We start from the raw sequence: 25,325 nt of genomic DNA, 5'->3' as shown, positions 1-25,325 counted from the left end.
ATGAGAAAAAAGTTCAATGTTGGCTCTCTTTTTCTTAATCTAACATGGTTGAAACAAGTACAACGACATTTTCAGCTCTGAATTGAAGCTCAGGGTAAGTACTTGCAGTCTATGCTGGAGAAGGCTCGGGAAACTCTTGTTGGCCACAATTTGGGTTCTGTTGGACTAGAAGTTGCCCATGCAGAAATCTCAGAATTAGCTTCAAAAGTGTCCAGTGAATGCCTCAACAATGCTTTTTCTAGTTTACCTGAAATGCCATCATTATACAAGCAACAACAACATGTGGTATGGGTTATGCATAGCCTTAATAAGTAATCTCAAGTCACATATTATTCAATGGAAAGTTGTTTGACATCAAATGAGAGTTATGAAAATAATTTTGTTCGGAATATGCAAAATGCTGGCAAGAAAAGATTGCGAACATTACAAAATAGAAATGTACCTTTTTGGCAGACTGAGACCAAAGAAGATGCTAGTTTTCAAGAATTTAGTGCCACACAATTGGGTTGGGAAGAAAATCTAAAGCAATATGAAATTTGTTTGTCCTCTCCAACTAATCCAAAAGATTTAGACTTGAATTCAATTCCAACCAGAGGAAATTTATGGGAGAGGACCACAAGTTTTAGGGTACTGTTGTAGCAGCTACAACCACACTCCAAAATTTTGGCCTGCATCCAATTTCGGAGCCTCCCTTGAGAGTTTCACTTGATGACTGAACACACTCGAGTTCACTCCGTGAGATCGCGTGAGTCTTCGCATTTGCCTTGCTTGTTCATTTCACCAAGTCTTGCATGTTGATGTCAAGGTCATGCTTGCGACCATGTTCTGGTTATGCTCAAAGTCTTTGCTTCGTGTGTACTTGTTGTGTTCGCTATGAAAACATCTGTCGCACTCACACATGGAGTCACATTCATTGTCGCACAAGCATCGTCACGGCTAACCAACGATCAATCACAAGTGTCGTGCTTGTCGCCTACATCGTTAGTTAGTCATGTTGTACATATGTGTATGGATGGTTTGAGTCATGAAAGTGTGTGTTTGCAAGATCACATATGCATCTTTCACTTGTTCACACACTTAGTCATTTTGCTGAAGTTATAAATACCAGACTCCCCTCTAACAGCCAAATCATCACCCAACCATCGAATCGATCAACTGTCACCTAGAACAGTGCATGAGCACCAAGAAAGTCATTTCAAGCTGCACTGCCCACAAGAAAATCAATCTGTCTCCATGCTGGTCAACCAGAGAGTTTGACCCAGTAGCCACCCCGGGACTGACTCCCCTAAAAATTGCGCAGAGGCTACAATAATGGCCCACTCTGTAGACTAAGAAAATTGCGCAAACAGGTCGGACAGACACCCAGTGCCCATCCCTGTCTCTCTCAGAAAGTTGCGTAATTTTTCCATCCAGCCCTCCTGATAGTCGAATGACTGCTCATTCAGAAAATTGTGCAGTTTTCATGAGAAGGTCCTCTTCTACCCAGCAGTCCGTTCAACTCAGAAATTGCACAAAGATGATCAGTGGGTCGGCCTCCCAGCATCAATGCAATTTCTCTCGCCAGCAACTCCCATAATCAAATTGCCAGTTCCCTCCAGAATTGTGTAGTTTCTGCTGCCAAGCTCTCGGCAAATGACTGCCAGTTCCCCTCAAGAATTGTGCAGTTTCTACTGCCAGTGACCCAACAGCCAGCTGTCAGTTCCCTCCAAGAATTGTGCAGTTTTGGCTGCCAAGCTCTCGGCCCGATCCTCCAAAAAATTGTGCAATTTTTTTCTGCCAAGCCTCCCTACATCTTGACTTGTTCCTCCAAAAATTATGTAGTTTTTACTACTAAGCCCCGCTGCCCGCTCGTTCCAGAAACTGCACAGATTTTTCCTGCCCCTCCTTCCTGCATGTTGAGGGCCCTAAAATCGGGTCAACAACAAGGGGGATACCCACCCGGTCCGGAACCTGGTTGGCGGCTCCTTGCTCGTTTGATGTAGCGGGTCCGACTGGGGATAATGGGACCAGCTTCCCAATTTAAAGGATGTGTGTGTGTGTGTGTAGATCTTGATGATGCTAATCTAGAGGTAATTTTAAGCTAATTTAATTCTAAACTCTAAACTGACTATATGCTACTGTAATCTAACAAAAACAGCACATCTAATCTAAACTAACCTGGGGTAGAATTATTTCATCATGCGATCTAAAAAGATTTCATATAATAACTGGTAATAAAGATCATTCAGCTATCATAAGAATATAAATCAATTAAGATAAACCATTCTGCATAAGAAGTTAGGCAAAACAGTTGTGAACAGCATATCGCATGATAAGTTATTCATATGTCAAGCACAAATAAATGACTCCACCGTACAAAAGTGCCAAATGGTAACCCACACATTCATACATCAACATATAAACAACTCAGCTGTATATCACTCTGAGAATATGAGCAGAAATTAATCAAGAGATAAAAGTACCATTTATGACTGATTTTACTCACAAACATCAAGCAATAACGATTTATCTCTACTTACTTCTAACATCTACTAAGAGTACAGAAGTGCAACATCAGTAGCAGACATTAAAATACAAACATAAATAAATCTCGATCCATCCATTCATCAAAAACCCCCTCCGAGGGTGCAAAAGTGCATGTTCTGAGGACAAGTTTTTTGACAAATTTCCGGACCCTTCTCCAAATGCCATGAGAAGGGTTAAATACTACTAACTAACTAATCTTAATTACACAAATTTAGGAAACGGCTTCAAATGACCGCCCTTTTACTAAAACAAATTTATTTCTAAAAATTGAATCTAATTTCTAACCGTTTATGTATCTGCTCCTTAGTGCTGTAAGCAATGCAAGGTTCGCCTGGAAAGAGTCGGCTGGTTGTCTTTTCCTTTTGCTCGAGCGATAAAAGTAGAAATAACAAAAGCTGGCACCTCTTTCTGACAAACTAGAAGATATTTTTGAAAATCTTCCTCTGGCTGGGTATATTTGCTGTGTGTATACTTAGTATAACCCAGATTTCTTTCAAACTGATTGTGTTGTTGCTATTTCGGTTTTCGGCTGTGCGAATGACTCAATGAGTTAGGGATTTCGTTGCTTGAACAATCTTCCGTATTGAAAATTGCTTCCGTTCTTTGTTCCAGGCTTTTCTGGAGCGTCCTCCCTCTTTAGCGTTTTTCTTTTTGCTTTATCCAGTCTGAGCTTCAGGATCTTTTGCAAACATGCTGCTTTTGTGCGCCTTTGACTCTGAGTCTTGGATAGTCTATTTTCATCAGTGTCTGTGGAGTGATACTCTGGAATCCGCGGCTCTGCTGCATGCGGCATCCATTTGCGAAGGCATCTCCTCTCTGTTCTTCAAGTATTGTCGCTTTCCCCTTTTCCTTAGATGTTTCCTGCATATAGATTTATATTAGTTGCTGCCTTACAGTTTACGCAAAGGAAAAGAGAAATGACGAAAAGATTGACATGAAAGCTTTAAGTTCTAATGAATGCATAATCATGACACTCATAATGACTTGACTCTTCGAAAAACGCAACATGATCATCTTTGGATACTCAGGCGTGTGATCATTAATTTCCCTTAAGGTGCGCGCTCAATTTTGGGTTTACAGATCATGCCGAAGAAACTTTGCGATGAGTGGTTTCTGCGATTCGCATCGCAACAATTAATAGTCTCATTCGTTGCAGATCGCAAATTGCAAGATCGTAGTTTGTAAGATCGCAGATCGCAAATCGCAAGATCGCATTTTTCATTTGATCATTGTGCGCTGCTTATGCGACGTTGCGATACGCAACGTCGCATTTCGGCCATCGGCGATTCCTTAGGTTTTCTTTAAGGGCGCTTTTCAAAATATGCGATGCGATGAATGTCGCATCGCTTCATTGCAGCTTATTTATGCGCATAGGAAAACGCTTCACTCTCTCTTTACGATGCGATATAGCTTTTAGGGAGTTAAATACAAAAAATTTGACAAAAATATTTTTGGGATTTTTTGTTAAGGGTCCCCCTTTGCTTGATGTTATTGCTAATACCAAACAAAGAGGGGGGTTGTTTGTGACCACAACAATGGCGATTCACTGTGAAGAACCAGTTATCTCTGCTTTTCTATTGACATTTCCACTTCCGAAACAGAAAAATTTTCATATGTCTAAATTTTGTTATGGACAGATAGAGTAGATTACCCCTTATCCTGTCAATGATACTTTGTCTCAACCTTTCTTTTATTCCAATTGTCTGCTTCCTTAGGCTTAGTTCTTGCATTCATACCAGACATTACTCGGTCCTTTTTAAAGATAAAATAAGGTCTTCTCTGCGTACTAGCTTTAAAATATGCTCATTTGTTGTAGGTAGAGCCTCTGCTGCCCACAAGCGTCCATAGCCTCGACAGGGTTACCATGTTATCCTGCAATGATCCTTTTTCCTGCTTGAAGTTATTTACAACATTTCAGAGAAAAATCCTTTTTGACACTTTTTCCTTTTTTATTCTCTAAAGAACAATGTCTTGGTTTGGTGGCCAAATTATGACACATTCATTCACTTGATTTACACTTTTGCTGAACAAGTTGGCTCGTGATGAGACCCCTTGTCTTTTGATTGCAATAATCTTGAGTCGTTGCCCTGTTTTGATAGACAGTATTGGCAAAGTCAGCAAGTTATAATATCTGTGATCATGATAAGCCAGCTCGTGATGAGACCTCTTATTCTTTGAGATATAGTGTTTTCTCGGATTGTTTCTCTGAATGCTGCGGTTTCCTTTTGCAGGGAGGAAGTCATTGTTTTTCCTTAAGAAAGCTCTGGACGACAATAATAGAGTTTGAAAACAACAGCTTTACAGAGAATATTTATTTTATTATTGATGATACCTTTCATTGTGCTGACATAAAACAATTTTTTACCAAAGGTTGCTTTCATCAAAGTTTTTTGAGGGGTTGAAACTAATATCAAATTCAGGTTAAAGTTAACTCTATTTGTCAATAATAAAAATCAGATTTTTCGAAAAGTTTTTCTATTTGTACAAGTGAAATCAAAATCTGATAGAGAGTTGGTGTGCTCTTTCATGGATCCTTTTCAATGACCGTTTACAACCGGTTTTATGTATAAGAAAGAGAAAAAACAAAATAAAAAACAAACAAACTAAAACTATCCTACAAAAATAGAAGAATGATCTTCTATGGAAAATACATTTTAAGAATCTGTCCATTCACAGGCAAAGAATCTCTTCTACCTGCCAAATCCTGCAACACAAACGTCGATGGGCCTATGACTTCTACAATCTGAAAAGGACCAAGCCACAGCTTCTGAAATTTCGTATGCTTGCCCTTTTCTTCATGAGCCTTATCCCATTTCAAAACTAAATCTCCCATCTGAAAGCTTTTTTTGGTCATTATTCTTGAGTCAAAAGAGGATTTTATTAGCGCTTGGTGGTGAGCATGGGTTTTCTTAGCTTGTTCTCGTTGTTCTTCTAGTTTGATTATCTCCATTTGTCTCAATTGTAAAGAGGAAGTAGATACTTCATCGATGTGTTGTACTAAAGACAAAGAGGGAATGACTAAGTGAGTAGGAAGAACCACTTCTTTCCCATAAACTAAATTAAAGGGAGGAGTGCCGATTGAAGCTTTCTTCGTAATTCTATCTGCCCATAAAGCACTTACCAGCGCTTTGTGCCAATTCTTTTGGTTTTGGTCGACTGTTCTTTTAATAATCCTGATTAGGTTTTTGTTTGTTGATTCAGCCAACCCATTACCTTGCGGATAGTAGTTGGCGGAATACTTCAGTTTGAACCCTCTTTTAAGTGCAAACTCAGTCATTGTATTTCCAGAAAAGTATGATGCATTATCAAACATTAAGGCCGTTGGCAATCCAAACCTAGTGATGATAAATTGATCTATGAATTCAATAATGTTTTCAGAATTAACTGTCTTGAGAGGAACTGCTTCTACCCATTTAGTAAAATAATCTGTTGCCGTGAGGATATACCTATGCTGCTTAGAAGAGTGAGGAACGATCTCACCTATTATGTCCAAGCCCCATTGGCTGAATGGTTGTTCGATGTTAACCGGCTGTAGTGGCATGGACGATTTCTTTTGTTTCCCTGCAGCAGTCTGGCAGATTTGGCATTTCCTTACGTAATTGTATGAGTCTTTGAACAGTGTGGGCCAATAATATCCTGCACGTAAGATCTTATGCGCATTAGTTTCTCCAGCATAGTGTCCACCTGCTGGTCCATCGTGGAGTTCATGCAAAACCTTTTCGGCTTCAGTTTTCTCAAGACACCTAAGAAGTACAGAATCGTAATTCCTTTTAAACAGAACATCATTTATGAGCTGGTATTGTTTAGCTTTCAATCTCAGAGCTCTTTTCTTGGTGTGATCTAGGTGTGATGGAGCACACCCGTTCTTAAGATAATAAATGGTGTCTGCATATAATGATTCTGCGTCGTTTAGGCTTACCTCATATGTATGTACCTCTTCAGATGAGTTCTCAGGAATTTGCGATGCTCCAGCTAACATCTTCCAGAAGCCTTGACCTCTTACGATGTTTGCTGGTTTGATCTCAAGATCGTATTCTTGTAAAGCAGTAATCCGATTTGCTCTCTTTTCGCCCACATCCTTCTGTACCAACAGGTTTCTTACCGCTGGAAACGGTACTATGACTTTGGTATAGGCTTTAAGTAAGAAAGGTCTGAAATATTTGATCGCTTTGAAAACAACATATGCTTGTTTCTCCACGTCTGAATAATTGAGCTCAGCACCTTGTAAGTTCGAGCTAAAGAATGTGAATGGAGCTTCCGCCTTCTCTTGATTTGCTTGAGTTAAAATCGTGGCATAAGATTTCTCTGAGGCAAAAGTGTATAAGATAAAAGATTCTGAAAAATTTGGGGTAGCTAAAGATGGAGCGTTGATGATAGCTTGTTTGATCAAGTTGAATGCTTCGTGCTCATCTTGACCCCATTTAAAATTTGAATTCTTTTTTATCATATTTTGGAAAGGAGAAATAATACGTGAAAAATCCGGGACAAACCTTTTTACAAAATTTATTTGTCCGAGGAAAGATTGCATGGCCTTTTTGTTATGGAGCATGGATATTTCGGAAATTTCTTTGATTCTGTCAGGTTCAATTTGAATACTAGATTTCGACACTATGAATCCGAGCAATTTCCCTTCACTTAATGCGAAAAAAGATTTCTTTGGGTTAAGTGAAATCCCATACCTTAAACATCTTTGAAATATTTGTTTCAACTCTTTGAGATGATCGCTTCGCTTCTTGGAGTACACTGTTATATCATCCAGGTAAATCACTACCGATTTATTGACTAAACCTTTAAACGCGATGTCCATGGCTCTCTGAAAGGTAGCGCCAGCATTGATCAGACTAAATGGCATCTTTCGATATGCGTATGTGCCCCATTTGGTTCGGAATGTGGTTTTCAACTGATCATCGGGATGTACCAGCACTTGATTGTATCCTGAAAATCCATCCAGGAAAGACATTAATTCTGAGCCCGCTACTGCCTGTAGTATTTGCTCCATAGGTGGGAGGGGAAAATTGTCTTTCTGACAGGCTTTGTTGAGATTCTGGAAGTCAATACAGATTCTAATATCTTCGTTTTTCTTTCTAACGGGCACCATATTGGATACCCATTTGGAATGTCTGACGGGGAAAATTATTCTGGCTCTCAACAACTTATTTAGCTTAGTCTTTATCTGATTTTCTAAGTTGGGGTGGATTTTTCTGAGCTTCTGCTAGACAGGTTTTTCATTGTCAATCATAGGGATAGTGTGTTGAATGATAGAAGTGTTGTATGTCTTCAGCTCATCGTAATTCCATGCAAAAACGTTTTTGTATTGTCTCAGAAGACGGATATATGCTGATTTTTCTTCAGGGGCTAGGCCGTGGCCCAGATAAACTATTTGCGGCTTCTGATCGGTTCCTAGGTTCACTAATTCATAATTCAAAGTTGAACTGTAGAGTTTAGAATTGGCAGACCTTTTAAACCGACTTTTCAAATCATATAAATCTTCTAACTTAACCACCGATTTAGGTATAGCATTATCAGTGCTATTTTGTTGAATTTGGTGATCATGATGGTCTTCGTCAATTATTTGATTTGAGTAGGATCCTTCAGAAGTGAGGAAATTTACAATGCCAGGATCGTCGTTGAATACTCTCCAGTTGGTGATGTTGTCAGGGATGGATGGTCTAAAGATTAATTCTATTGAGAACCTATCGGGACTAAAATCTTCGGAGGGAATAAGTCTAGAGGCTACGTTAGCTAACAGGTCTGCGCTCGCATTTTGGAGTCTTGGGATTGACGAAATATTGAATGCTATGAAATGTGAAGTCAGATCTTGTACTAAAGATTGATAGTTCTTTAAATGACTTGACAGGCAATGTATGGTGTTACGTACCTGTACAATTTCAGAATCTCCAAAGACTTAAAGATACTTAACATTCAACTCGATTGCTTTGTATAGGCCTTGCACCAAGGCTTCGTACTCTGTTGTATTGTTTGTGCAATCGAACTCAAGTCTGCATGTAAGCATGATCTTGTTTCCGTCTGGGCTAATCAGAACGCATCCTACTCCTGCTCCCTCGTTAGATTTAGAGCCATCAAAATATAATTTCCAAAACAAAGATGTATTTACAGAGTTATCTAAAAATTTAAAACACTTTGAATCATCAGTTTGGGAAAAATTTTCAACTTGGGACAAAACTGAATTTTCTAAGTAAGGTGAGGTGTGAGCATTGAAATTGCCGAGGAAAGAATCTACCGAGTAATTGCCTATGATACTGTTGTTGTATGCTATTGCTTCATTCTCTCCTTCCAGTTCAGTCACTATGTACTTTTGGTGCAACTCTCATTCAACCTTTATTTGATTCGGTTTACCGTTGTAGGGTAACCACATGTGCGACCAGTCGGTTGAGAAATATCCGTGGAGTTTTTCGGACCAATCCCTGCTAAGAATCAAACCATAGAATTCAGGGATATCAGCTACTAGAATGTCGATAACCTGGCATACTTTCGGGTTAGACGACAATCTTATGGTCACCTGGTTAAGTTCACCAATCACTTCGACTTGAGATCGATCAAGTTGAACTATGCGCACTGCGGATTTTTGTGGCTGAACATTCAATTTGGCACATATTGATCTGGGTAAAATATTCGTTGAAGCACCAGAATCGACCAAGCAATTGTGCACGTTTTTATTGAAAATTTCATAAGTGAGAAGAAAAGGAGGAGTATGAGATCTTGATCTTCCTCCAATCAAGGCAATGTCATTTGGATCCATCTTATTGATCATGTTGGTTGGAGGTCTTCCCGTGTTGTGGGAAGCTACAGCTGTAGGTAAAGATGTAGTAGGCACGGCATGTAATTCTTTCATCATTATTTTCTGTTGATGTTTCAATTTGCTCAATTCGTAAAGAGTGATATTAGCCCTAGTCTTTTTCATGTCATCGATAATGTATACTCCATTTCATCCGACACTATCAGTGTTCTTGATGGAGGTGCTTGATCTGATTGGACTGGGCTAAATTGGGTCGCTCTAGCAGTTGTTTTCTTTGTTGCAACCTTATCTTTTGTTGCAGGGCTTGCGCCCTTCTGTTTAGGGGTAGTTTGGGGAGGATCAAGTTGATTTTTGCTTTGTGTGCTAACCGGAAATGCTTCTTGATCTTCTTCTTGTGGGAGGATGAAATCCCACATTCCTTGTAGTTCCACAACTTCTTCATCATCGGTCTGCCCTTCAGTGGTATTCTCTTCTTCTTCTTCTTCTTCAGATTCGACGTTTGAGACAGCATTGGGTGGTTTCACCTCCATGGGAGGATTTCTTTTAAAAGATCTGTAGCGCTTTTTTGAAGAAGTTTCTGCTACTTGTTTTCTTATGTCAATCATCTCATTGGACATGGCCTTTAACACTTTTTGTAATCCTTCCATATCGAAAGGATCTTTCGATTGCTTCTTCTTGGTGTCTTCTTTGAAAGATATTTTCTTAGATTTGCGTTCTTCTATTGCAGATCTCTTTTCTAGGGAAACTACGCGTTTTTCTACTGCTAACGCCTCAGTCAAGTTTTCAACTAAGTTCGTCTTGTTTGCCCTATCTACGAAGATAGCCAAGTTTGATGGTAAGGCCGTGATGTACCATTCACATCTTACTTCCTCGCTGGGTTGAGAAGCAGCGGGAATTTTTTTGAGGATCTTATTGAACCGTAAATTGAAATCTTTAATGGGTTCTCTAGCCTCAGCTTTAAGATTAGATAGGTCATTGATCAATGTCGCTGTTGATCTGTCATCGCCGAACTTGGTGAGGAATTGACTTTGAAAAATGTCCCAACTTGTGATGGACCCGGAAGGTAACGAAAAGTACCATGACCCGGCTGTTCCTTGCATTGTATAAGGAAAAAGCCGGACGACAGCATCCTCGTTGGTAACTCCGTTGAGATTAACAGAAAGCATGAAATTATTGATATGCTCTTCAGCTAGCATGCCTGTTTCTGGATTGAATTTAGGTAGCCATTTCTCAGGATGGGCCGGTATTGGGCTCAGGGGTGGAGGCATTAAAACCGCCCCAGGATTGTTCCATGGAGACTCGGCCATCGTTGAGACGCTAGTTAATGAAAGTGTAGAAGATGGTCCCTGATGCTGAGAAGATGAAGATATTATGATCTTTGATGATTGAAGAGGGTCGTGGAAGATGGATGAGTGATTTGGGATGAGGATGTGGGTGGTTGACTTCGCGGTGAGGGGGTTGAAATGGACGAAGTAGATGAAAGAGTCTCACGGTCAGACTCTGGTGGTGTTTTCCTTGCTCTTTTCCTAGTAGGGAGAGGGAGTTCACTTGGTTGAAAACCAAACTTTTCACTCTTCAATCTAGTCAGGGGATGAGCAGGATTGTACTGCGAAGTCACGCTGCTGTGAGATTTATCAGACCTCTGAGAAAAAATAGAGAATCCCTGGAGTTTACGAATCAAAGTTTGAATTTCAGGGGGTTCAACGATAAGTTGGTCTGATATATTAGGGTAGGTAGCAGCGGAGGATACTCGAGCGACTTCTAACTCCGGGTTTAACCGTATTGGAGAAGTCGGGGGAGTTGATGAGGGTGATTTACTCTCAGAATGGTATTTGGATTTTGACTTAGTTGCCATTCATAGTTCGTGCCCTCCTTCTAGCGCCAAATATGTTGAGGGCCCTAAAATCGGGTCAACAACAAGGGGGATACCCACCCGGTCCGGAACCTGGTTGGCGGCTCCTTGCCCGTTTGATGTAGCGGGTCCGACTGGGGATAATGGGACCAGCTTCCCAATTTAAAGGATGTGTGTGTGTGTGTAGATTTTGATGATGCTAATCTAGAGGTAATTTTAAGCTAATTTAATTCTAAACTCTAAACTGACTCTGTGCTACTGTAATCTAACAAAAACAGCACATCTAATCTAAACTAACCCGGGGTAGAATTCTTTCATCATGTGATCTAAAAAGATTTCATATAATAACTGGTAATAAAGATCATTCAGCTATCATAAGAATATAAATCAATTAAGATAAACCATTCTGCATAAGAAGTTAGGCAAAACAGTTGTGAACAGCATATCGCATGATAAGTTATTCATATGTCAAGCACAAATAAATGACTCCACCGTACAAAAGTGCCAAATGGTAACCCACACATTCATACATCAACATATAAACAACTCAGCTGTATATCACTCTGAGAATATGAGCAGAAATTAATCAAGAGATAAAAGTACCATTTATGACTGATTTTACTCACAAACTTCAAGCAATAACGATTTATCTCTACTTACTTCTAACATCTACTAAGAGTACAGAAGTGCAACATCAGTAGCAGACATTAAAATGCAAACATAAATAAATCTCGATCCATCCATTCATCAAAAACCCCCTCCGAGGGTGCAAAAGTGCATGTTCTGAGGACAAGTTTTTTGACAAATTTCTGGACCCTTCTCCAAATGCCGTGAGAAGGGTTAAATACTACTAACTAACTAATCTTAATTACACAAATATAGGAAACGGCTTCAAATGACCGCCCTTTTACTAAAACAAATTTATTTCTAAAAATTGAATCTAATTTCTAACCGTTTATGTATCTGCTCCTTAGTGCTGTAAGCAATGCAAGGTTCGCCTGGAAAGAGTCGGCTGGTTGTCTTTTCCTTTTGCTTGAGCGATAAAAGTAGAAATAACAAAAGCTGGCACCTCTTTCTGACAAACTAGAAGATATTTTTTAAAATCTTCCTCTGGCTGGGTATATTTGATGTGTGTATACTTAGTATAACCCAGATTTCTTTCAAACTGATTGTGTTGTTGCTATTTCGGTTTCCGGCTGTGCGAATGACTCAATGAGTTAGGGATTTCGTTGCTTGAACAATCTTCCGTATTGAAAATTGCTTCCGTTCTTTGTTCTAGGCTTTTCTGGAGCATCCTCCCTCTTTAGCGTTTTTCTTTTTGCTTTATCCAGTCTGAGCTTCAGGATCTTTTGCAAACATGCTGCTTTTGTGCGCCTTTGACTCTGAGTCTTGGATAGTCTATTTTCATCAGTGTCTGTGGAGTGATACTCTGGAATCCGCGGCTCTGCTGCATGCGGCATCCATTTGCGAAGGCATCTCCTCTCTGTTCTTCAAGTATTGGCGCTTTCCCCTTTTCCTTAGATGTTTCCTGCATATAGATTTATATTAGTTGCTGCCTTACAGTTTACGCAAAGGAAAAGAGAAATGACGAAAAGATTGACATGAAAGCTTTAAGTTCTAATGAATGCATAATCATGACACTCATAATGACTTGACTCTTCGAAAAACGCAACACGATCATCTTTGGATACTCAGGCGTGCGATCATTAATTTCCCTTAAGGTGCGCGCTCAATTTTGGGTTTACAGATCATGCCGAAGAAACTTTGCGATGAGTGGTTTCTGCGATTCGCATCGCAGCAATTAATAGTCTCATTCGTCGCAGATTGCAAATCGCAAGATCGTAGATTGCAAATCGCAAGATCGCATTTTTCATTTGATCATTGTGCGCTGCTTATGCGACGTTGCGATACGCGACGTCGCATATCGGCCATCGGCGATTCCTTAGGTTTTCTTTAAGGGCGCTTTTCAAAATATGCGATGCGATGAATGTCGCATCGCTTCATTGCAGCTTATTTATGCGCATAGGAAAACGCTTCACTCTCTCTTTGCGATGCGATATAGCTTTTAGGGAGTTAAATACAAAAATTTTGACAAAAATATTTTTGGGATTTTTTGTTAAGGGTCCCCCTTTGCTTGATGTTATTGCTAATACCAAACAAAGAGGGGGGTTGTTGGTGACCACAACACTGCATCCCAGACTTTTCCCCTCAAAAACTGCGCAGTTTTGTCCTCCAGTTGAGCTAGACCTCGCAGATAGTCATTGTCGATCTAGATTCCCCATCTTCATCACCTAATGACTCTTGCACAATTTTCATTAGCAGTGCATAGAGCCTCCATCCCGCATTGCAACCTTGTTGCCTCTCTCAGTCACCTGCATCTGAAATGATCATGTATCATGGTAGACTAGGAGGTTTTGGGATTTGATGTTGTCTCATCATGAGTGACTGTAGGAACAGGTACTTAAACAAACATGGCGCGACGACGAACATGATGAATGAAGGGGAGCACATGCAAAAGGACAGGTTCACCAAAGGATGAAAAAATAATGCATGCAAAGAGATGTGCCTATGAATGGACAACCATGCAAAGATGTGCTCGTGGACGGACGAATGAGCAAACATGCAAGATGTGCTCACGAACGTATGAATAGATGAACATGCACCTTTCATGAATAGACGAACCTGTCAAGACTTCCAACATACAAGCAAGGAGCAACATGCAAAAGCAACGTCAAGCGAACCAACGACCATCGAAGACTCTGCGCACTTTTCCATGCTGAGGTGAACCTATGACACACCATGAGGACATCCATCACCCAACAACACTTCAAATCGACATGCACACCAGCAACAACACGAATGTACCAATACTATCATGTCGAGTCATGTCGTCCACATCTCTACTATGGGCCATACTATCTATCAATGTAATGTAACGTGGAAGTCCAAGAGACCCACTTGTTTTACAAAGAGTCATGTAAATTTGAAAATTCATGGAAGTCAAACAATCATGGGGGTAGTCAAATAGCCACAAGGGTTAGTTTCACCCTTGGCTATAAATACCCCCTCATTTGTACATGCAAAGGACTTTTCACCTCAGCTCCTCCCACATAGCCAAGAGAGTTTGTAATCTTTTCTTTGAGAAGTAAGTAGTGGCTCCAAAGCCCCGCTCACGGGGTTAGTGATGTATGGTGTAACGATGAGTCTTGGAAATTTCACTTAATTCAGAAGCTCGCTAACAGGCCATCACGTTTTCACACATGTATTGTAACTATTGTAAGACTAATCTTAAACACTTGCAATGCATGTTTCTTTAACCTGTGTTTCACACTTGAACTATTTCACTTGTTGTAATACATAATCTATTAATGAAAATGTGTTTTATATGTTGTTAGCATTGTCTCGCCCGTGGTGGCTACCTTCCTAGACATCAGACATACCTTTCACATAAAACTTGTTGTAACAACTGCTACACTCGTGCAGACTAATCCGTTGAGTGTTATACGTGTTATCTTCCCTTGTGTGTTGTCACTTCCACATCTGTGTGGACTGTTCTGTCGGAAGCTATGCACATCCTGTTCTGTTGTGTGTTTCTAACAGAGTTGGGACTTCTCCCAACTGACTTGGGACTCACTCTCACCCTCTCCCTTTACAGTGAAAGAACCATTAACACAAGTAACACTTACAATCACCAGACACGTGAACCTCACTTCTTGAAGACAATGAAGACCACTCTCCTATGCTGACAAGCAAGAGTTGAGGCAAATCTTTAAGATAATGGAAACCAGGCCATCATACCGGATGGGACTCCCACACGAAATGGTGTGAGTTCTATTTGGGACTTCATACCGGGATGATCCCTTGAATGTTGGCGGGTCCAACATCGTCAACATTTCTGGCGCTAGAAGGAGGGAAGCCAGTTGTATATGGTTGAATGTCCTCTCACACTCATTCATCAACCATATGGTCAAGGCAATAATTTTCACTCCCTCTCACCTACGCGCGACTCTGTAGTTGGTTACTCCTCACCTCCGAGATTGAATACGAGATTCCTTATCATCACCTTCACTCCAACTGTCCCATCACTCACTAGTTCGCGAAGAAGTTAGACTGATCCCAGGCATACAACATCTTCCATACACATCAAGGAAGCCAAAATCCACTCCTACAGGAGTTATTGTATCATCAGTGGAAGAAGCAGTCCTTACCACCCTTGAAGGTCTGGAAGAAGCTATTGAAGAAGAAGAGGAACCTCCGGTATTTTGGCAAGGTGAATAAGACACTCTTGTAATCTTGGGATTAGACTCCGGAACAGGAGGCGTAGGGGAAGGCAGTGGAGGAGGCAGAGGTGGAGATGAACCAACGGACTCAAAGCCAGAACCTTCGGATTTTGAAAGAGAGGAAGAGGACGAAGAAGAATAAGAGATGGCTGACCCAAACCTGGAATGGATGACTCAGGGACCATTGGCTCTCCTGTCTATTCTGCACAAGATGCCGAAGCGAGCGGAGAGAATGAACATCAATTTTAACCCTAACAACACGGTGAAGGCAGAAGATCACTTGGACAACTTCTACTTGCAGCTGCAAACTCTTGAGGTACAGTATGACGACGTAGCATGTAGATTGTTTCCATGTACCTTGGATGGTTGCGCAGTTGCATGGTATCATAGCCTTCCACTGAACTCTATACAGAACTGGGGTGCATTCAAACATATGTTCCTTGAAAATTTTATTGATGACAAGACCCCAACCATGCTACTCAAAGAATTAGGAAGCCTGAAGATGGAGGGGAAAGAAAAGGTGAAAGACTTCAATCAGAGGGTTACATGCATTTTGAACAATTTTGCAGCAGACACTAAACCTCATGACTCCATCATTGTTGATTACTACACATCTGCATTACTGACCAGTGTGGCATAGTTCGTCAAGCGAGTTGCGAAACCAACACTCGTAGAAAACTGCGAAGAGGTTATTTCTACTGAGAAAGATCTGCGTGCATTTGGAGTCATCAAGGATGACGAATCAACAAATTACTCCAAAGATGGGAGCAAGGGTAGATACAAGGAAGAAACTGATATTGAGACCCTCACTTTCCTGGTCAAGAACTTGACTACGGAAGTGTCCAAGCTCAAACAACGGAAAACAGACACATTTGCAAGTAGCCATCCACCCAGGTAGAGACAAGTAAGCAACTCGTCAAGTATCAATTGGTCCGCTCCAAAAATTGTATAGAGCCCTATCTTCCAAGTTGAATAGTGTGCATATCTTAAATTATGTTCATTTCACGAAGAACATCACCTTGAGAACCCTTGTTCAGACTGGAAGCGAGTCGTGAACTCTGTATGCAACCATACTTTTGATGCGGAAAACAGTATGCAGGAGGAGTTAGAAGACATTGATGGTGACGAAGAGGTTACACTTGATGAACCATCAAGTTCTTGGCATGTGGTGAACGCATATCAGTGCTCTCAAGCAAGATCCAAGAGAAACACCGAGAAGTAACCCAAAAAGTAAAATGACTGATACAATCTCAAGAGTAAAGGGGTTCCCCTTACACAAGAAAATATGAGACTGTTGTTGAGGAACGTTGATCCACCAGCCGCCCCAAAGAAGAAAACACAAAACAAGTCCAAGAAGATAGTGACAAACAAGATTACATCCATGAGTAGCAAGCTACAAAACACTCCTCTGGACGACACGAACATTCGTTCTACCTCGGTGAGTCTATTTCCTCTAGAATACAACAGTGTAGATGACATGAAGAAAACTTGAGCGAACATCAGTTTGTTTGAGCTAGCTAATATCTAGAGTCAATGAAACATCTTGTTGTGTGCATTGGGACAAACAACATAGACAACGCAGCCTCTACCAGCAAAGGGGAAAGCACACCTCCCAGATCACTTTCCATCATGATCAACACACTCTGGATGGAAGAAGCAAACTCAAGTTGCCCTCCATTCCTGTTATCATTCGAAATCTTTAATTCACAACTGCTTGGTTGATTCCGGTGCGGAAGCCAACGTCATGTCACTCTCCATTGCAAAAAAGATCAATGCACAATGTAGCAAGACATATGTGAAAATCATACATCTTGATCGAACATCGGTACCAGCCATTGGTGAACTACGAGACATGATCATCCGAATATCTCATGACTGTCGAGTCCAACAATGCATCAACATTGTGATTGTGGACATACCTGAAGCATACGGTCTACTACTCAGCAGAGACTGGTCTAGAAAGCTAGATGGATATTTTGCTACCGACCGGTCTCACATGTGGCTTCCGTACAAGGGCAAATGCAACCAGACCCGGGTGTTATCCGAGAGGTATATGAAACATAATGTCACTCCCCTTAATAGTGAGAATGAATCATTGGCCTTTACAGAACTCATGTTTGGCAACTGCCTCCTTGAAACAACTTTGGGGTGTTATCCTGCACGGTCAACTCCAACCCCACCAGACATGCAGTTGGGACTCCTTCCTTCCCCAACTGATGGTAATGAAACTTGTACAGTACATTGTACCAATAGTAGCAATAGTAGCAGCAACAGTAGTAGTAGTAGTACTAGCACATCAAGCGATCCATGTACAGACAAGTTGTGGACCCTGTACTTTGATGGATCAAAGAGGCAGGACAGCTTAGGAGCTGATGTGTCTTGATCGACACTTACATCAGGAAGCATCTGGTTTCAATTCACTTGGAGTTCGAGTGCACGAACAACGTTGTTGAGTATGAAGCACTTGTGTTAGGCTTGCAGAAGGCCATAAGCCTCAACATGGTCACGCTTAAAGTGGTAGGTGATTCATAGATAGTGGTATGATAAGTATGTAACACCATTCACTGTTTGTCACTGCATCTCAAAAGTTACCAGAAAAACGTATGTCGATTAATCTCAAACTTCCAAGAATTTAACATCACTGTTGTACCACGTATGCATAATGTTGCTGACAATGCTCTAGCAAATGCAGCTTCTTGAATGTCACCGATTAGGGATAGATTTACTATTGAAATTTTGTACAAACCATCTATCTCGGATAACATAACTAATTTACGTGTGTTTAATGATGATCAACAGATACTACATTTCATGGCCAATGCTGAAGCCTTCAAAGATGTAGCGATTGATGATGATGAGTACGAGCACTCTCTGCAAGCAGAAGCTGGTGACAAGAAAGGCCACCTTATCACGAAAGGTGTGGCAACATTGGAAAAGCTTTATGACTTGCAAGAACGTTTTTAGGGGCCAAGGAACAACAAGACCCACAGTTCCACCATGAGACATGAACTGATAAACCTGGGAACAGAGCCAGATCTGAAGTTTGTCAATATTGGTACATGTTGTACACAGAAAGAGCGGAAAGCATTTGTCCGCATGTTCAAACAGTACTGAGATGTCTTCACGTGGACGTATGATGATCTGAAAACTTATGACACGCGGATCATCCAACACATCATCCCGATCAAAGAAGCGGTCAAGCCATATCAACAGAACTTGAGGAAAGTACATTCATCGCTTGAACCCCTCATACAGAAAGAGCTCACTAAACTTTTGGATGCATAGAACATATACAAAGTTCATTATTCTACATGGGTTTTAAGTCTTGTTCATGTACGAAAGAAGTCCAGGGAGAACCGCTTGTGTGTCGATTTCTAGAACGTAAACGCACCTCGAACAAAGATAGCTACCCCATGCCATTTATGGACCACATTTTGCAAATAGTATATGGGGCACAAATGTTTTCTCTCCTTGATGGTTTCTCAATATACAATCAGGTTCTGGTAGCAGAACTTGACAGACTTAAAACTACTTTCCGTACCAAGTGGGGTATGTTCGCTTACAGACAAATTCTTTTTGGGCATGTAAATGCAGGCGCAACCTTCCAGCACACCATGGAAATCACTTTTCACGGACTCATCGTACATTAAAAAATTTAGCGATGTCGGAGATACAGGATTTCCTTGAATCCCAAAAAGATCATTTTCACAGTGTTTGAGGGGAACCTTCTCGGACACATTGTTGCCAAAAGCGGGATCAAGGTGGATCTGGACCGGGTCCAGACTATTACACAAATCCCTTACCCAGTCAACAAGAAAGCCATGCAGTCCTTCTTGGGCAAGATAAACTTCCTCCAGAAGTTCATCTCAGATTATGCGCAGATAGTTAAGCCCATGAAGGACATGATCAAGAAAGATGCAGTCTACAGCTGGGGCAAGAGGGAAAAGTACGCATTTTCCTGGATCAAGTAAGCCATTGCAGAAGCGCCTGCACTCTACAACCCAGACTTCAAGAAAGATTTCCTGCTATACACCTTCGCCTCCGATAATTCACTAGCTGTAGTACTCACTCAAAAGGATGAGATGAACAATGAACGCCCAATATCCTTTATGAGCGCAAGCATGCAGGGACCAGAACTCAACTACCCCACTGTTGACAAGTAAGCTTATGCAGTGTATAAGGTGGTGAAACACTTCAAGCCCTACTTATTGAAGGACCACTGCATAGTCTTCGTCCCTCACCTAGCAGTTCGTACATTGCTTATACAACAAGAATCGGGTGAACGACGTGCAAAATGGATGACAAGCTTGCAAGAGTATGATCTTGAAATCAATCTGGTTCACATGATCAAAGGACATGGGCTCTGCAGACTTGCAGTTAAAGCGATACATGCATCGGAGAGTGAAGAAGAGCTCTTCGGTTGGGAGCAGGAAATTGAGATGTATGATATAAGGATAGCCACACCCACTGAAGATGGAATCTCTTGGTACACAGATGTACGCTAGTACCTTGAGCAAGACACCGTACCCTCTCACTTTTCCATCAGATAAGAGAGGGAATTGCGCCTTAAAACCTTAACATATCAGTTAGTGCATGGAGTGCCTTACAGGAAGCACAGTAATAGAGTTTTGCTCAGATGCCTGAAGGCACATGAATTAGAGAAGATACTTCAAGATCTACATGACGGACCTGCCGGGGGTCACTTTGCGGGAAACACCACTATGCACAAAGTTATGTGAGCCGGTTTCTACTGGCCCACATTATTCAAAGATGCACATGCTTATGCTCACAAGTGCCTGGTCTATCAGCGATGCGCTGGCAGAACACAGAGATCAGCAGCCCCACTGCACCCCATTGCAGTGACCGAACCTTTCCAACAATGGGGCCTGGACATCAGTGGAGAAATCTTCCCACATTCGTCAAAGAAACACCACTACATTCTAACAACAACTGATTACTTCACACAATGGACAGAAGCAGTTCTGCTCAAACAAGTGAACGACCAGGAGGTCATCAGCTTCCTCCAACAGAACATCATCTCACGCTTCGGCGTTCCAGTATCACTTGTTTTTTATAATGCAACTTACTTTTCGTCTTTGAAACTCTATGACTTTGCATTACATAATGGTATTGTGCTAAAGCATTCATATAACTATTACCCGCAAGGAAATGGTCTCGTAGAGTCCACGAATAAAAACCTCATCCATATAATCAAGAAGATTGTTTTCTCTAAGCAGCGCAACTGGCATACCGCCTTGACGAATGCATTATGGGTTGATCATGTAACACCCAAGCCTTCTCTGAATACCTCACCGTACTTCCTGGTCTATGGAAAAGAAGCCATCCTTCCACCAAATATCTACTTGCCTACACTTCAGCTTTCCCAAGAATCCCAAGGCAAGCCTTGCCAGCTAGTTTAGCGTAGGATGGATGCTCTCCATAAGCTTCAGGAAGAAAGGATGAAAGCAAAAGAAAAATTCACACTCCACCAAAACCGTATCAAGAGATGGTTCGATAAGAAGTCTGCAAGGAAAGCTAACTTCGATGTTGGTGACTTAGTTCTGAAATGGGATAAGCCCCATGAAGACAAGGGAAAACATACGAAGTTCCAGTCCCTATGGATTGGTCTGTACACAGTCCACGAGAAGCTTGGCCCACACACAAATTGTCTACAATCACTTGACAAGAGGATTGACAATCTTCCTATCAACAGCCAAGATCTCAAGCATTATTTTTAGTAGGTCGGGTCGCACTCCATGCCATGTACATAGTCTACTTACTGCTTATTGTCTTCATCTTATTTTCTTTGCTTACTATCTTTGTTTTTACTTTGTTTGTTCTGCTATTATTTTTGTTTATGTTTGTTTTGTTTGCTTGATATATTACTATTTTTGTTTATGGAAATAAGTGCTACCAACTACTACGTTCTGGCTTTTGAATAGAGTATGTGGCTGAAATTTGAAGAGACTTGTGACATTGCAGCACTTGGCCAATCTTATGTCTGTCTTCTTTGTGCTTGGTTATAACCTTCGACTGATGAAGTCTTGATGGAAAATACGAGCCATCTACAAGGGAAGTTTTGGTCCAACCATGAACCCGTGTCCACACTAGGAAGCCCCATGCCTGAACTCAACCTTCTACTCTGTGTGCTCAAGCTCATCCAAATAGTAGAAATGGAGAAAGGGAAAATCTAAATGACCAAACCCATGTTAGAGGTCTTACATGCTTCTCTGAAGGAACAACCTCTTCTTCTCTCAATAAGTCGAGATCCCTCTTCTGCCCCAAAAATAAATAAGTTCCTATGCACAGTCCTCTTGAAAAATACAAAGGTGAAAGAAGAGAGGCTTCCTGCGTAGAGAGGTGAAGCGGGAAACTCCACCGGGGTACTGACCAGGCTCGCTAGCAGTGAAGAAAAGTGTGTGTTACTGCGTGACTTCGTTGGGGTACTGTCCAGGCCTGCTAGCAATGGAGCAACTCCAGAGATCGAAACTTATACTATGAAAATAATCAACTCGCGAGCTAAACTACCCTTCCCGAATTCGAAACACTATGATCAAGATGAACTTTTGATTATGTTTGACTGACTTGGTAAAAGGTGAACCATGTATGTCCATGGGGTAAGTGGGGAAGCTGAAGTAACCCGCATAGTGATTCAATACTCCCCGAAAGACCAAGGCCCTGTGCTAGCAATGAACCAAAATAGAGAAGCTAGAATTCTACCAATGTGTCACCAAGAGTTGTAGCGGCTACAACCAAACTCCAAAATTTTGGCCTGCACCCAATTTTGAAGCCTCCCTTGAGAGTTTCACTTGATGACTACACACACTCGAGTTCACTCCGTGAGCTTGCGTGAGTCTTCGCATCCACCTTGCTTGTTCATTTCACCAAGTCTTGCATGTTGATGTCAAGGTCATGCTTGCGACCATGTTCTGGTTATGCTCAAAGTCTTCGCTTCGTGTGTACTTGTTGTGTTCGCTATGAAAACATCTGTCGCACTCACACATGTAGTCACATTCGCTACCGCGCAAGCATCGTCATGGTTGACCAACGATCAATCATAAGTGTTGCACTTGTCGCCTACACCGTTGGTCAATCATGTTGTACATATGTTTCTGGATGGTTTGAGTCCTCTCGTCGTCGAGTCATGAAAGTGTGTGTTTGCAAGATCAGATATGCATCTTTCACTCGTTCACACATTTAGTCATTTTGTTGAAGTTCTGACGACCGAACTCCCCTCTGACGGCCGGACCATCACCTTGCCATCGACTTGATCGATTGTCACCCAGAACAGCGCATGAGCACCAAGCGAGTCATTTCAAGTTACACTACTCGCAAGAAAATCAATTAGTCACCATGTTGTTCAACTGGAGAGTTTGACCCGATAGCCACCCCGGGACTGACTCCCCTAAAAATTGCACAGAGGCTGCAAGCATTACCTGCTCTACTGATTGAGAAAATTTCACAGACAGGTCGGACAGACACCCAATGCACGTCCCTGTCTCTCTCAGAAAACTGTGCAATTTTTCCAACCAGCCCTCCCGACAATCGACTGACTGCTCATCCAGAAAATTGTGTAGTTTTCATGAGAAGGGCCTCTACTACCCAACAATCCGTTCAACTCAGAAATTGCGTAGAGATGATCAACAAGCATGCCTCCCAACATCAATGAAATTTCTCTCACGAGCATCTCCCATCAGCAGACTGCCAATTCCCTCCAAGAATTGTGCAGTTTCTGCTGTCAAGCTCCCGGTAGCTAACTGCCAGTTCCCCTCAAGAATTGTGTAGTTTCTGCTGCTAGTGACCCAGCAGCCAATTTCCAGTTCCCTCCAGGAATTGCACAGTTTTGGTTATCAAGCTCCCGGCCTGGTCCTCCAAAAAATTGCACAATTTTTGTCTGCCAAGCCTCCCTGCAGCCTGACCTGTTCCTCCAAAAAATTTACGTAGTTTTTACTGCCAAGCCCCGCTGCTCGCTCGTTCTAGAAACTGTGCAGATTTTTGCCTGACCAGCCTTCCAACATCTTGGATTGTTCCCCTCAAAAACTACGTAGTTTTGTCCTCCAACTGAGCCAGACCTCGCAAACAGGCATTGTCGATCCGGATTGCCCATCTTCATCACCCAGTGACTCTTGCACATTTTTCATCAGCAGTGCCTGGAGCCTCCATCCTGCCTCACAACCTTGTTGCCTCTCTCAGTCACCTACATCCAAAATGATCATGTATCATGGTAGACTAGGAGGCTTTTGGATTTGATGTCATCTCATCATGAGTGACTGCAGGAACAGTTACACAAACAAACATGGTGCGATGATGAACGGGATGAACAAAGGGGAGCACATGCAAAAGGACAGGTTCACCAATGAACGAACAACCGATGCATGCAAAGAGATGTGCTCACAAACGAATGATCATGCAAAGATGTGTTCGTGGACGGACAAATGAGAAAACATGCAAGATGTGCTCACGGACGGACGAACAGACGAACATGCACCTTTCGCGAACATACGAACCTGTCAAGCCTTCCAACATACAAGCAAGGAGCAATGTGCAAAAGCAACATCAAGTGAACCAACAACCATCGAAGACTCCGCGCACTTTGCCATGCGGAGGTGAAGCTGTGACACACCATGAGGACATCCATCACCCAGCAACACTGCAGCTTGACATGCACACCAGCAGTAGCACGAATGTACCAGCACTGTCATGTCGAGTCATGTCGTCCACATCTCTACTGTGGGCCATACTGTCTATCAATGTAATGTAACATGGAAGTCCAAGAGACCCACTTGTTGTATAAAGAGTCATGTAAAGTCAAAAAGTCATGGAAGTCAAACAACCATGAGGGTAGTCGAACAGCCACAAGGGTTAGTTTCACCTTTGGCTATAAATATCCCCTCATTTGTACATGCAAAGGAATTTTCACCTCAGCTTCTCCCACATAACCAAGAGAGTCTATAATATTTTCTTTGAGGAGTAAGTAGTGGCTCCAACGCTTCGCTCACGGGGTTAGTGATGTATGGTGTAACGATGTGTCTTGGAACTTTCGCTTAATTCAGAAGCCTGCTAACATGCAAGCACATTTTCACACATGTATTGTAACTGTTGTAAGACTAATCTTAAACACTTGTGATGCATATTGCTTTAACCTGTGTTTCACACTTGAACTATTTCATTTGTTGTAATACATAATCTATTAATGAAAATGTGTTGTATATGTTGTTAACGTTGTCTTGCCCGTGGTGGCTACCTTCCCGGACATCAGACAGACCTTTCACATAAAACTTGATGTAACAACCGTTGCACTCACATGGACTAATCCGCTAAGTGTTATACGTGTTATCTTCCCTTGAGTGTTGTGACTGTCGCATCCATGTGTATCGTTCCGCTGGATTCTGTGAACGTCCAGTTGTGTTGTGTGTTCCTAGTAGAGATGGGACTTCTCCTAACCAACTTGGGACTCCCTCTCACCCTCTCCCTTTATAGTGAAAGAACCATTGACACAAGTAACACTTACAATCACCAGGCACGCGAACCTCACTTCTCGAAGACAAAGCATATCTCTCTCTTGTGCTGACAAGCAAGATTTGAGGCAAATCTTTATGATAATGGCAACTAGGCCATCATACCAGATGGGACTCCCACACCAAACGGTGTGAGGTCTAGTTGGGACTTCATACCGAGGTGATCCCCTGAATGTTGGCGGGTCCAGCACCGTCAACAGGTACAAACGAAAGAAAATGGCTCTGGCATGTCTAATGCAAGGGAAAAATAAATGGAAGTAAATGGATCATGTGTAGGACAACAAGTAATTAAACTAGAAGTGCCTAGGAGCTTCTCTCTGCATGAACTTTGCCACAAGGGTGACTTGGCAGGGCTTCATAGGGATGAAGATGAGTCCTTTAGTAAGATTTAA

At 41.7% G+C, this 25,325-nt stretch overlaps 1 pseudogene; it reads left to right on the top strand.

The window, feature by feature from the left end:
- Positions 1-25,325, top strand: LOC149260972 (uncharacterized; annotated as a pseudogene).

The sequence above is a fragment of the Pinus tabuliformis genome, chromosome 6 (genome assembly GCF_031772625.1).
Source record: "Pinus tabuliformis cultivar Carrire ecotype Pingquan chromosome 6, CPIR1, whole genome shotgun sequence".
Classification (NCBI taxonomy): domain Eukaryota; kingdom Viridiplantae; phylum Streptophyta; class Pinopsida; order Pinales; family Pinaceae; genus Pinus; species Pinus tabuliformis.
Note: the sequence above shows the minus strand (reverse complement) of the source record. Positions and strands in the feature narration are given on the sequence as shown.